Genomic DNA, 11,775 nt, shown 5'->3' with positions numbered 1-11,775 from the left:
GACTTGTAACATTGTTTCAGTTCACAGGATACATTATGACATTATTTATCATACAGTCAAGACTGCACTCTGCCTACAGAGGGCACTGTTGTCTTTCTTACTAGTTGACCTAGCGTTTTCATTGACTTTCTGCTAGCATTACAGAATAACTCAGCCCCCATTTGTCCAAGACAATATTCAAAGGCCCTCCTATCAAAGCTGCTTTGCAGGCTACCTGTAGCATTTTTGTTTAAAAAAAAAAGAAAAAGAATAGAAGAATTTCTAGCATGTGAAACAAGATTGTTTATTTTAAGACTGGGGCTCCCCGTCCCCTGTAAGTTTGCCAGCCCTTTAGTGGGCCCTGGTCGAGAACCACTGGAATAACTGTTTCTATATAAAACTCGTTTAGTCGTTAATGGTGGATCATGATGATGCTGTGAATGGGGAGATTGATTTTAAGTGAGGGAAATGGTGTTTTACAATGTGTCAGTCACATTCCTCCTGCCACTGGATTTGAAAATATATATTCGTGCTCATACAGCTTTTTAGAATATTTAATACATTTTCAGTAAGTTCTAAAGTTACCCTCAACTTTCTGTTTGTATCTAAATAATTGGCCCGTCATCTCCATGGTTGCCGAATAATAAACAGCCAGCGATGATGTATGTCAATATTAATAATTGTGTCTGAGCAGTAGGCTAATGTTGCACTCGTCACCAGCGAGTGACATACGTCACACTCGACCCGTCCCAAAGATTCACCTGAACCAGTCTCAGCGAGAGCACGCTGCTCATGCGCGGTCTCGCGGCACACACCACAAGCGCATGCGCAGTGTGTCCGCAAGCTGTAATACACTGCAGTTTGGAGAGCGTCGCTGCAGCGCTGGACGCGCAGAATGCCGGTGATACCGACACACACTCACCTACCCTCGGATACACGCACCTGCCGCAACAGGAAAAAACTAGTACATCTTTTCCTTTAACTGTACAAGGTAAGTTTTTTTTAACGCAGTTTAATGTGCATGTTTAGATTCGAAAATTTCCTCTTGCTTTATAGCCTACTCTTCTTTTGCTGCTGAATGATTTGTTTCTTCTAGCGATGTCCTGTAGATATGCGTATGCCATTCATTCATAGACCGACTGAACGGGTTTATTCTGAAAAGCATAACTTTAATAGTCTATCCTACTCGTGATTCTTGCATGAACGCACAGGTAAATATATTTCTGCTTTTTGACACAATAATAGTAATTGTAATATTCTCATTTGAAATATAGCTCAAATGAGCTATATATATAGGCTATAGGCTATTACTGTGTCATAGCCTAAAGCAGGAATATTTGTCTAATGTGCTACCATGCGAGATCACGAGGAGAATATTAAAGTTATATTATGCCATGTGTAGGCTATAATAAATGCTACGAGTAGTGTAGACTGACAGCTGTATTCATTTATTGATTCTGCAATTTCGTCCGTATTTCTCCCTGTCCTCCCCTTTGGGTTTAATCGATCCATCCTGTACGTGTTTCCGTCTCATTAACACTCAGGTTTTATTCTGTAGCCTTTAGCGTGATCGCTGTCACGCCATAGGACGCGCATCACTAAAGATCACAGTATTTCTGGTGTAACCTCACTGCTCCCATGAGTCAGTCGCCTCTCTGTAATCTGAACATGTTGTTCAGACTTTAATAAGAAAAGTCTTCCACGGTTCCTGCTCAAAAGCCTCCAGTGCCTCCTTTATTTAACCCTATTGTGCCTGGAACATGGTCTGTAAACATTACATCATCTGAAATCTGTCATAGTCACACAGTATAAATGTGTAGGCTACTGACAGTAGAACTGTACGGACAAATAAATAAATGTGAAGTTTTCTGCTTGCTGATCAGCTTTTCTTATGCCCCGCAGAGACCCTCAGGGCTGTTTCTAGTGCTTTTGTGCTGCTTTGTCACCGGTTGTGATGTGCTTTATTGTAATCCTCTGAAGCCAGCTTCTTTAGTGACCCATCCCATTTCTCATGCTGAGATGAATTGAGACAATCCATTCAGGAGTTCTGGAACAAAGCTTAGGGAAAAGTTTTCCCTCAGGGTGAGGTCAACGGGGAGGGTGGTTGTCTGTTGTCACATTGCCACGGTAACACACCCTAAAGTAGTGGAACTCAATTGGTGGAAGCCCCCCTAAAGTAGTACTGACTTGATTGATTACCGTGGTAACACATGATTGCGAATTTGTGGATTGTTTTGGGTTCTGACAGTGTAGCCATTTCATGGTTTTGGTAAATTGCATGTACAAGGAATATCAGAGTGGATATTTGAAAACAATAACATTCAAAAATTTTGTACGTTTTACTAAGTGTGGCTTGCTTAGTCGGAGACACTTAATATTCAACAAAATTATTGATCAGCATGCATTGACACCATTGTATGAGAACCGAACTGAGCTGGACGATGACATCACTGTTTTCTCCAAAGCGGCTGTATAACACTATTTTCTTCTAGATCTTCTACAGCCAAAACAAACTTTGATGCATTATTTTCCTGTCATCACTGTCAAGCGTCTTTGAAACAATCTGTATTGTAAAAGCGCTAAATAAATAAAGCACTTGACTTGAGTTAAACAAAGACATATTAAAGAGCAATTCACAGACAGAACACCGAAATACAGCATCTGAACAGGAAACAACATGTGCCTGTCTTGCAGTGTAATTTTAGTATTATTTGATTTTAATCTTAATAATGTTATTTTTTTGGTTTTGTTTGTTTTAAACATTCCTATTTAGCTGTAATGTCTTTTTTATTTCAGTTTGAGAAGTTTAGTATACTTGTTAAACTTATTTTATTTCAATTAGTTACCAAGTTTAAGTTGTCATCTAATATTTATATTTTATTTTATTTCAGCTTAATTTAAATAAAAAACATATATTTTTTATTAGTTTTAGCTTTTAGTTACCGTTAACAACACTGCCGTCATGACAGTTCCAGTTGCTGTTTTTACTTAATCTGTCTCAACACTTCTAATGGTCTCTAAAGGGACTCTATTCAGCAGCAAGCCTATAGCTCTTTCATTTGCACACACGTAAACATCAGGTGTTTGGACTTCAGTTTCCCCTCCCACCTGCTGTCACCATGGCAACCAAAGGGCATACTGTCGTCCCACTGGCTGATTCACTTCCTTGTATAAAATGGCTTGAAAAACATCAGAAATCTAGTATTACCTATTTAGTTCTATTGCTCTATTAAATAGCTAAATGCGATTATGCTACATAGATGTATTAGGATTGGTTTGGTATGCTGAGAGGTTTGATTTACACCCGTGTGCTCTCTTTGTATGAGCCCATTTATATTTTATTGCGGTCATTTCACTGTCTACTATTACTAGCTGTTCCTATGGTTTCTAAATCATTTAGTTGAGCTTGTAGTGGCTGTGGGAGACAGAAAATATTGTCTGTTTGTGGTCAAAGGCCAAGTCAGACCAAGTGTGTGACTGTAATATGAGCAATGCGTGCGCTTTGCTAGTCCTCTCTAGTAATCGAATTGGGTCCATTTTAGCACGTGTGAGTGTATGTGGGAGATTACAAACTAAACACTCATTCAGTTCACATTAAAGTGAAGCATGTGAAGCATTCGCATTTTGCCCAATACCAGTCAATATGCAGCATCTGTGATTGACAGCAAGGACCATTAACATTAGTGCAGACTCCAGTCGGTGCACTTTTAAAGTCCTTGTCCCATGCAGACAGGATGATCTTCAGGGCTCAAACAGCTTTGAAAAGAACCTATAGACAAATTCTGGGTTTCCCAGAAACTCAAAGGGCACATTAAAAACCCCTTCTCATATCGCATTTGTTCTGACGGATGCTTCAGATTCATGCAGTGTGTGATGTACAGAAATTGTCACACTTTGTTAATTAGATCATCCTGGAACTTTGCTTCTTTGAGCTCTATGAATTCTTGAAGCTCTAAGATTTCCCTGAGTTCTGTCTGGTTACTTGTTAGGTGGTCTTTGTTGCTGCTTTATTTACCTTCTCTAATGGCCATTTGCGATCAATAGAGATCACTAGGCTTTGAGAGGCAAGCTTTCTCATGCTGGATGCTTACCACCTCCCAGCAGCACTGTTTCAATTCAAATATCAGCTTTTACATTTATGCAATTGTATGTCAATTTATAATATAATTACCCAGATGGCTGGGTGCCCTGTTTCAGGGAATTTTATTTGTTTATTTATTTTCTCCTAAAGTTCTCTTGAATGTATCCAGATGCGTTTCATGTCTGATTCCCTCTTCTTTTTTATCTAATCTCTTCATTATAATATCTTCCTTTCAATCTGTATTTGGGTTAAGCTTCACCCCTCCCCCCAGCCGAGGGTAAATATGATTAGCAGAAGATTCATCATTGCCACCAGAATGGAGAAATCATGGTGCTATGCTATTACACATTTTTATATAAAAAAAAAAAAACATTTAATTTGTTACATTGTACATTAATATTTTCACCTATACAGAATTCAATCAAGAGAGGTTTATAATCAAAGATACACTGCATCTTGAGCTAAAAAATGATGGTGCTACCAGTGTTTATGTGGTTCTGTGGACAGAAGAAAAAAAAAACCTCCATAGCACATATCTATCTTTTTCTCACTTCTTGTGTCCCACATTGTGAATGAATGCAGGAGGATGTGTAAATATCGAAGCACTTTGATGCTGCCAAACCAGCCTGTTCACAAACAGACCAACACCTCACATATAAAATAGGGCCGATTCTGTTGTGACCTCATTAAAAGAGTCATATCAGGGCAAAACAATAAGGATATTTTCAACTAGGCTAGATGTTTTTAATGTGACAGAAATACGGATAAAAATATAGAATTTAAATATATAATGCAAATATAAAATATTTATGTTTTTCATTAAATGTTAAGTTACTTTACAAAACATTACTAAGATTTTCATTTACAATATAACCTGCAAATTAAGCAGCTGTATAACTATAGGCTACTAAGTACATAAAAGCTATATTTATAACAAATAAAAAAAATACAGTGAAAAAAAAAATATTGACTTATTGATGTTTTCTAAATTAATTGCTATTTCATCAATCCTCAGCTATGTCAACCAGTTATAACATTTAGGGTGTGTTCACATTTGGCAGGTTTGGTTTGATTAAAACGAACCCTGGTGTGATTGCTCTGTTAGTGCGGTTATTTTGAGTAAGTGTGAACGCTGCCATCCGAACCCTGGTCCGCACCAAACAAGAGGACTGAGAATGCTGAAAAGATGGGTCTCTGTCCACTTCCAAATCAACTCTGGTGCAATTCGACTGAACGCAACACGGCCCAAAGACATCTAAACGAACCACAAACAGGACGTGATGTCACAAGATGCAACACTAAAAAGGACAGAATACTCGAGCATCCCTGGTTTATCTCATCGTCACAATGTTGTCCATTACAGTTCAGTACAGCTGTCAGAACCGTGTCTCCTTGCAGCAGATCTTCATTTGTGTGTACATCACATGCAAGCACATAATGAGCCCATTTAGCACACAGCATTGTTTTGGATATTTAAGTTCCGTTGAAAATGTGCATCATAAAAGGTGTTTTTTGTTGTTGTTGTTGTTGTTGTATCTTTTGGTTCATTGTTAAAATTGTCAGTGTGAATGCTATGTGAGCCAGGACTAAATATAATTTTCTTTTTTGGTCCGGACCAAAGGGACCAGGAGAACTGAACTACAAGTGTGAACACCCCCAGGGTGGTGATATTTTTATTAGCACAATTTGCAACAACAATATTAAAATTAAAATACAATATTTTTATTGTAGTAGATAAATGTAGGTACTGACTGGTACAGTGTTGATTGCTTTGATTGCCTCATGTTTTACACATACATAAAAATGCATATTTTACACAATCATAAAATCCTTTGAAATTAGGCTATAACAACCTGAAGATGTAAAGACAGTAATGACAGAGCTTGAAGCAGATTGTATTTTTACTTTTGCAAGGTCTGAAATTTGACAGCTGGTACAGTAGATGATCAGCCACACTATCACTGTAATACGTACTCAACAAAATAAAGATGGTCGTCATGGATATTTCCTACCCTAAATAATAGAAAAGTGTTGTATGCAGAATTAGTGAGTTGTCATAAAATGTCACAACACAAGATTCGCACCTGCTGATGATCACATGTTATGGCTTCTACAGATGACGATTCCCCTATAATTAGCCTTTCTAATCTGAATCATCAGCTTTCAACAGCTTTAAACCATCATCACACTTTGACATTAAATTAATTAAACCTCATGATTTGCATAGCTGATGATGTTATACTGTGGTCAGTATGTCTGGGTCTCAAACAAAACCAGTGGCTTTCATCAATGTTCCTTTTAGACCATTTAGCTTGCCAGTCTTTCCCTTGATTATGAAAGCAGTGTGTGTTTGGACTTTGATACATGGCCGATTTACCGAGAAACACTTGCACCGAAAACACTGAATCCAAAGCACAAGCACCATTAAGACATTAATACTTGAATCTCCTTAAGTATTTCTTAATCGCTGTGTTCCCTCAAAGGTTCTTTGTTTTTGGTGCTGTTCATTGCACCCAAATATTCCACTGAAGGTGGATAATCGTTTTGTGGGTTGTTGCCTTGGCCCTCATTTACCAGACATACTGGAAATCAATCTACGAGTAGAGCGTTTCAAACTGCGGTATCAATTGAGTCAGGTAACAGGGCAAGACTTTGTCTGAAGAGTTGTGATAGGGTAGAAGACGTACCATTTGTCTGTGTTTGTGTGTAGACAGACCCAAGGGCAAACATATCTACTGTTATGCTATCTGAAAATGAATATGAATGCACTTTTGTGCATCTGCTGCCTCTGACGGTCTTTTGAACGATCACTGCCACTAACTACCCTCTTCAGTATCAGTATCACAGTATCCTTACCTCACTGAAAAAAAATGTTAGTCTAAAAATGTTGAATGTAGTAACATCTAAGTTAATTGATTTTATTCAAGTCAAAAATATTATTTATCATCACCCTATATATACATTAGGTTAAACCAGGGGTCCTAAACTTTTTTTGCCAGCCAAACCCCTTAGATGTAAACTGTTTACTTTAAATAGCCCCTGAGATTTATATTTAATAAGTTTATATTTCAATAATTTAACACATTCACATGTTCACAGATCTCTGTTGTTGATAATAATATAATAATAATGATACATAATAATTATTATAATATAATAATTAGTAGTAGTTGTAGTAATAGTAGTGGTAGTTGTAGTAGCATGTTTTAACTCGAAGTATAGGCTACCGTAAGAATGAATACAGAAATATATTACTATTGTAAATTACAATTGTATGGAATATACAGAGAATATCTGATCATTATAATAATTTGACTTTTACATTCAAAATAATTATTATTATTAGCTTTTCATCAACTCACAAATTCCTTTTTGGGAAAACCTGGGTTAAAACTACGTAAATGTAAGGAGTAGATCAGGTAGAGATTGCCCCTTAAGATTTTTACAGTGTTGAACAAAGCCTTTGAACCAGAATAGAATGAGAATTCTTCCTGGGAAATTTGGTTTTCAAATCAAGTTCAAATTTAAGCATAACCTACACTCCATTCAGTTTATTAGATGATTCTGTGCTGCCATCTTTTCCAAAAACAAAAGGACTAATCACTAACAAACAAACAATGAGAAATGTTAGGAGATTTTCTCAAAAGGAGGTCAGATTAATTTGCTAGACTGCCAAGCATGTGAACAGATGTCTAATGGTCTGGGTACAGTGTGTTTGTTTATTAACACTGCCCCAATCTTTCTAAATGTGCTCAAATATCCATTAAGTATACTTAAAATTGTCAGCTTTGTGATGAGGTACATTTTAAATCACAGTCCCGGAGTCCTGCTCCCAGTTCTTATTAGAAAGAGGCTTAGCCTAGCTCTTTTTAAAAACAGCCTCTCTTTTTATCAGTAAAATTAATGAAGAATTCTGCTGTCCACATCATGTGATGTATCATGGCATTCTGCATTCTTTATGAATAATAAAAAAAAAACATATATATATCAACACAGAAACAAGGACATGCTTCATTGTTTAAACAAGCTTAAATAAATTGTATTTGTGACATGATCTGAGAAATCACCACTCCATAATGAGGTAAACATTTAGGATTGGCAGCAGGCACAGCAATATTAAATTATGTCACATGTTTAAGTTGTGTGAGAGAGGAAAAACATTATAATCACAGTACAGGAGGAGGCTGATCATTAAAGCCATTAGGATTTAAAACATGGAATCAACAAACGTCATCAAGCAAGCAGGGTTGAGCTTGCGTATGGCATATTTAATGAACTCTAGGTATGGGTGCTGATCAATGTTTATATATGAATAAAAGTCTAAATTAAATCTGTTCGTATAAAGTGATCCGCTAGATTCATTTGGATTACTTTTTTGATTTCTTTTTGTACTTTTTGGTGTGTGAAAGCTTTGGCTGATGTGTTGACTTTCAATGCATGGACACACAAAAATGATGAGAGAATATTATAAATAAATAAAACACATAATTTCTGTTCAAGATTAGTGGTAGTCTAAACAGCAAGTGAGTGAGGAAATAATGACAGAATTTTTGGGGGGTGTGAACTATCCCTTTGTTCATTCATTTCATGAACAGTGTTGTTTCCTTCATCCACATAATGTTATTCTCATGAGTAGTCGATTGGATTTCTTGCGTTCTTTAGATTTGCTAGGCTTTGTGTGTTTGTGTTGAATCACATTATTGTAGTGTCCGATTTATCTTTAAATGATTGATACTTTAATGTACCCTCAAATGGGTTTTCAGCATGTTTGTAAATGTGATGTTGGTTATAATCGTTAAGAGATTTGGTGCGGTGTATCTGGGTGTGTTGCTGTACACTGTCGCTGACATTGCAGCAAAGACACCACTGAGGTGAGGAAGAATGTGTTACAGAGTGTTAACCCTGTATTCTCTTCTCTAGCCAACATAGTACATGTTCATTTAGGATCTGAACACACACATATATATCTATATTTGGTGACACTTTAATTTAGGGTCCAATTCTCACTATTAACCAGTTGCTTATTAGCATGCATAATACTAGGATATTGGCTGTTTATTAGTATAAAGCACATATTAATGCATGACCATATTCTATATCTCTTAATCCTTCCCAATACCTAAACTTAAAGGTAGGGTAGGTAGGATTTTTATAAAAAACTTTCTTTTCATATTGGTTTAAACTGTCTTTATATACTAATACATAATTAAAATGTAAGTGCTCTGAAAAAGAGTATACAAATCGAGTGACTGTAGACCTTTTAATCTGCAATAAACACAGCTCATTATTTCCATTCGGTACGAAACAATTGATTGGTTTGGGCGACTGTCACTCACTCTCGCAACCATGGCTACCACCACTGTTTCTAGATCTGCCCATATGCGCGCGCACCTGTTTGATTTGAGGAGTGCAAGGGAGGCGCGAAACCTACAAAGAGTAAAATAATGGCAGAGAAAGAGCATTCAAAATTCAAAGCACCTGCATATTCAGTCAGCGAAGGCAAACAAGGCAAAAACTACTTCCTCGGACCCTGGTTGCCCGCACTCTTGAACGACCTCCTCTGCTTCGCCCTCGACCCCGGACCTGTCCTCGAACCGACGAAGCGGTACTTGTCTCCGGAGTGTAACGTTAGTCCTCATCAGAGTCAACAATGTTTTCATCATGGAAACTCGCAAAACACAGTATATGTTATGAATCTTACACGAAATTCACCTTCATCACAGTGTAACTGATGGTAATGGAAAAACGTGTATTAATGCAACCTGTTTTTAGCTTTGCCTTATAAATATAGCTCGTTACCTATAAATATAGCTTGTTACCGAATCAAACAAAGTATATTTTAAACTTTACCAGTATCGATATGCTAACTTGATAGTGAGTACTAAAAGAAATCGTATTTGTTTATATTTATAGTGATATGTGTTTCTGACATGATGTCACTGCATGCACTGCGCTCCTTCCTCTCCACTCGTCTCAGGTAAATAAATGCGTCTTCCAGCTGAGCCTGAGCGTTTGGCGTCGCGCGTTCATGTGTTTTTGGGGCGTGGCTTTGGAAGGAGCCCAGAAGGGAGGGGGTGGAGTGAATGGAAATAATTAGCTGTGTTTACAACAGTCGTGAGAGGTCTACAGACACTCGATTTTTATACTCTCTTTTTCAGAGTACTTACATTTTAATTATGTATTGGTATATAAAGACAGTTTAAACAAATTTGGAATGTTTTTTTTTTTTGAAAAATCCTACCTACCCTGCCTTCAACTATCTTACTTACTATTAATAAGCAGTATAAGTTTATTAAGGCAAATGTCGTAGTTAATAGTTAATAGTGAGAATTGGACTCTAATCTATTTTATACTAATCTTATTTTAATTGACTGTATATAAAATAGCTGTAGATACTGAAATAAAGTGCATGTTTTTACTCGGTATAAGTGGTAAAACCATGTTAGAACAGCATACAGCATAACCCTTATGAAGAAGATGCCTTAAAAGGAAAAATACATCTACTTTTACACATGAATTAATTATACAAAGTAGCTGAGGCCTAACTCAGCTGAACCAGCATGGAAACAGAGTCTTCCTGTGACGTCAATTGTCTTTTAATAAGTAAAAACCTAGAGGATCGAATGAGACCCTGTTAACAGGTTGCAGTATGATGAGCTCTGGTTTACAGCACTTGGTGTCTTATTCTCTGTTTCTAGAACATCTTTCACCACAGCTGTACAAACCAATAACAATGGACCATTTAAGGGTTCAATTAACTTTGTTAGTAAAAACTAACATCTTCAGACTTTTGTGTTGTCTACACATCGATCTCAGCATTAAAGTCGGTATGAAACTGAAGTTACGGAAGTCTTTTCTTCCCTATTGTTACATATATCTGAGTGAAACAACTTCTCAAACCAGGAAAAAATCCCCATCGCACCAGTAAACGCGTCATCAGAGAAGAGAAGAGATGTTGCTGTAAGAGGGAGGGGAAGTTTTTTTAAACATAGATTAAGGGCACATGAATTAAATGAATTACTGCAATATTCCATAAGAAAAAAGGATAGTCAATTTTGATTTCATGGTGACTTTAAAGATAGGCTAACTCATAAGTAACGATGCCACTACAACCTGCGTTTTTGCTTTTACCATGAAATCAGACTTTTATAACCTTCAGTTTCTCTGAGATATAGGTTACATAACAGATTCCCAATAAGACTGTTCAGTCTGACAGTCAAAAGTGCTGTGGCATTTTGCCGTGGCCTCTCCCAGCAGACAGCAGTATGTCTCTCCTGACAGTAGGACATAAGACGAAAACCAGTGCCATTTACTTCAGTCTGTTCACTCGATATCTGTGATACAGAGACACCTGCATGACATGACCTGAGCCATATAGTAATCTGATACTGTAATGTGCTGATCAATGTAAGCTCTTGTAAATTATAAATCAAAATAATAGATAAGCTGCAATATCTTTTGTTTTTTCAGAGCTTTTTCACAGCATTTCTTTGCAAATGTCTGTGTGAAATAGCTGCTTTTTTGTGGATTGGTTGTTGCCTGGTCTCCTTGACAACCTCACTGTACTTTGAAGGCTGTTTGATGTCAGTTGCTTTGCATATTCAAATAACAGATGTGGCTCAAGTGAATCACCAGTATGAAAACTATTGTAATTATGTCATTCACTATTTAATGGCTAAACTTTTACCAATATTTATTATATAAAATATTATACT

Source organism: Scardinius erythrophthalmus, assembly GCF_964197995.2.
Source record: "Scardinius erythrophthalmus genome assembly, chromosome: 3".
In the NCBI taxonomy this organism is placed as follows: domain Eukaryota; kingdom Metazoa; phylum Chordata; class Actinopteri; order Cypriniformes; family Leuciscidae; genus Scardinius; species Scardinius erythrophthalmus.
This window is presented reverse-complemented; position numbering follows the sequence as displayed.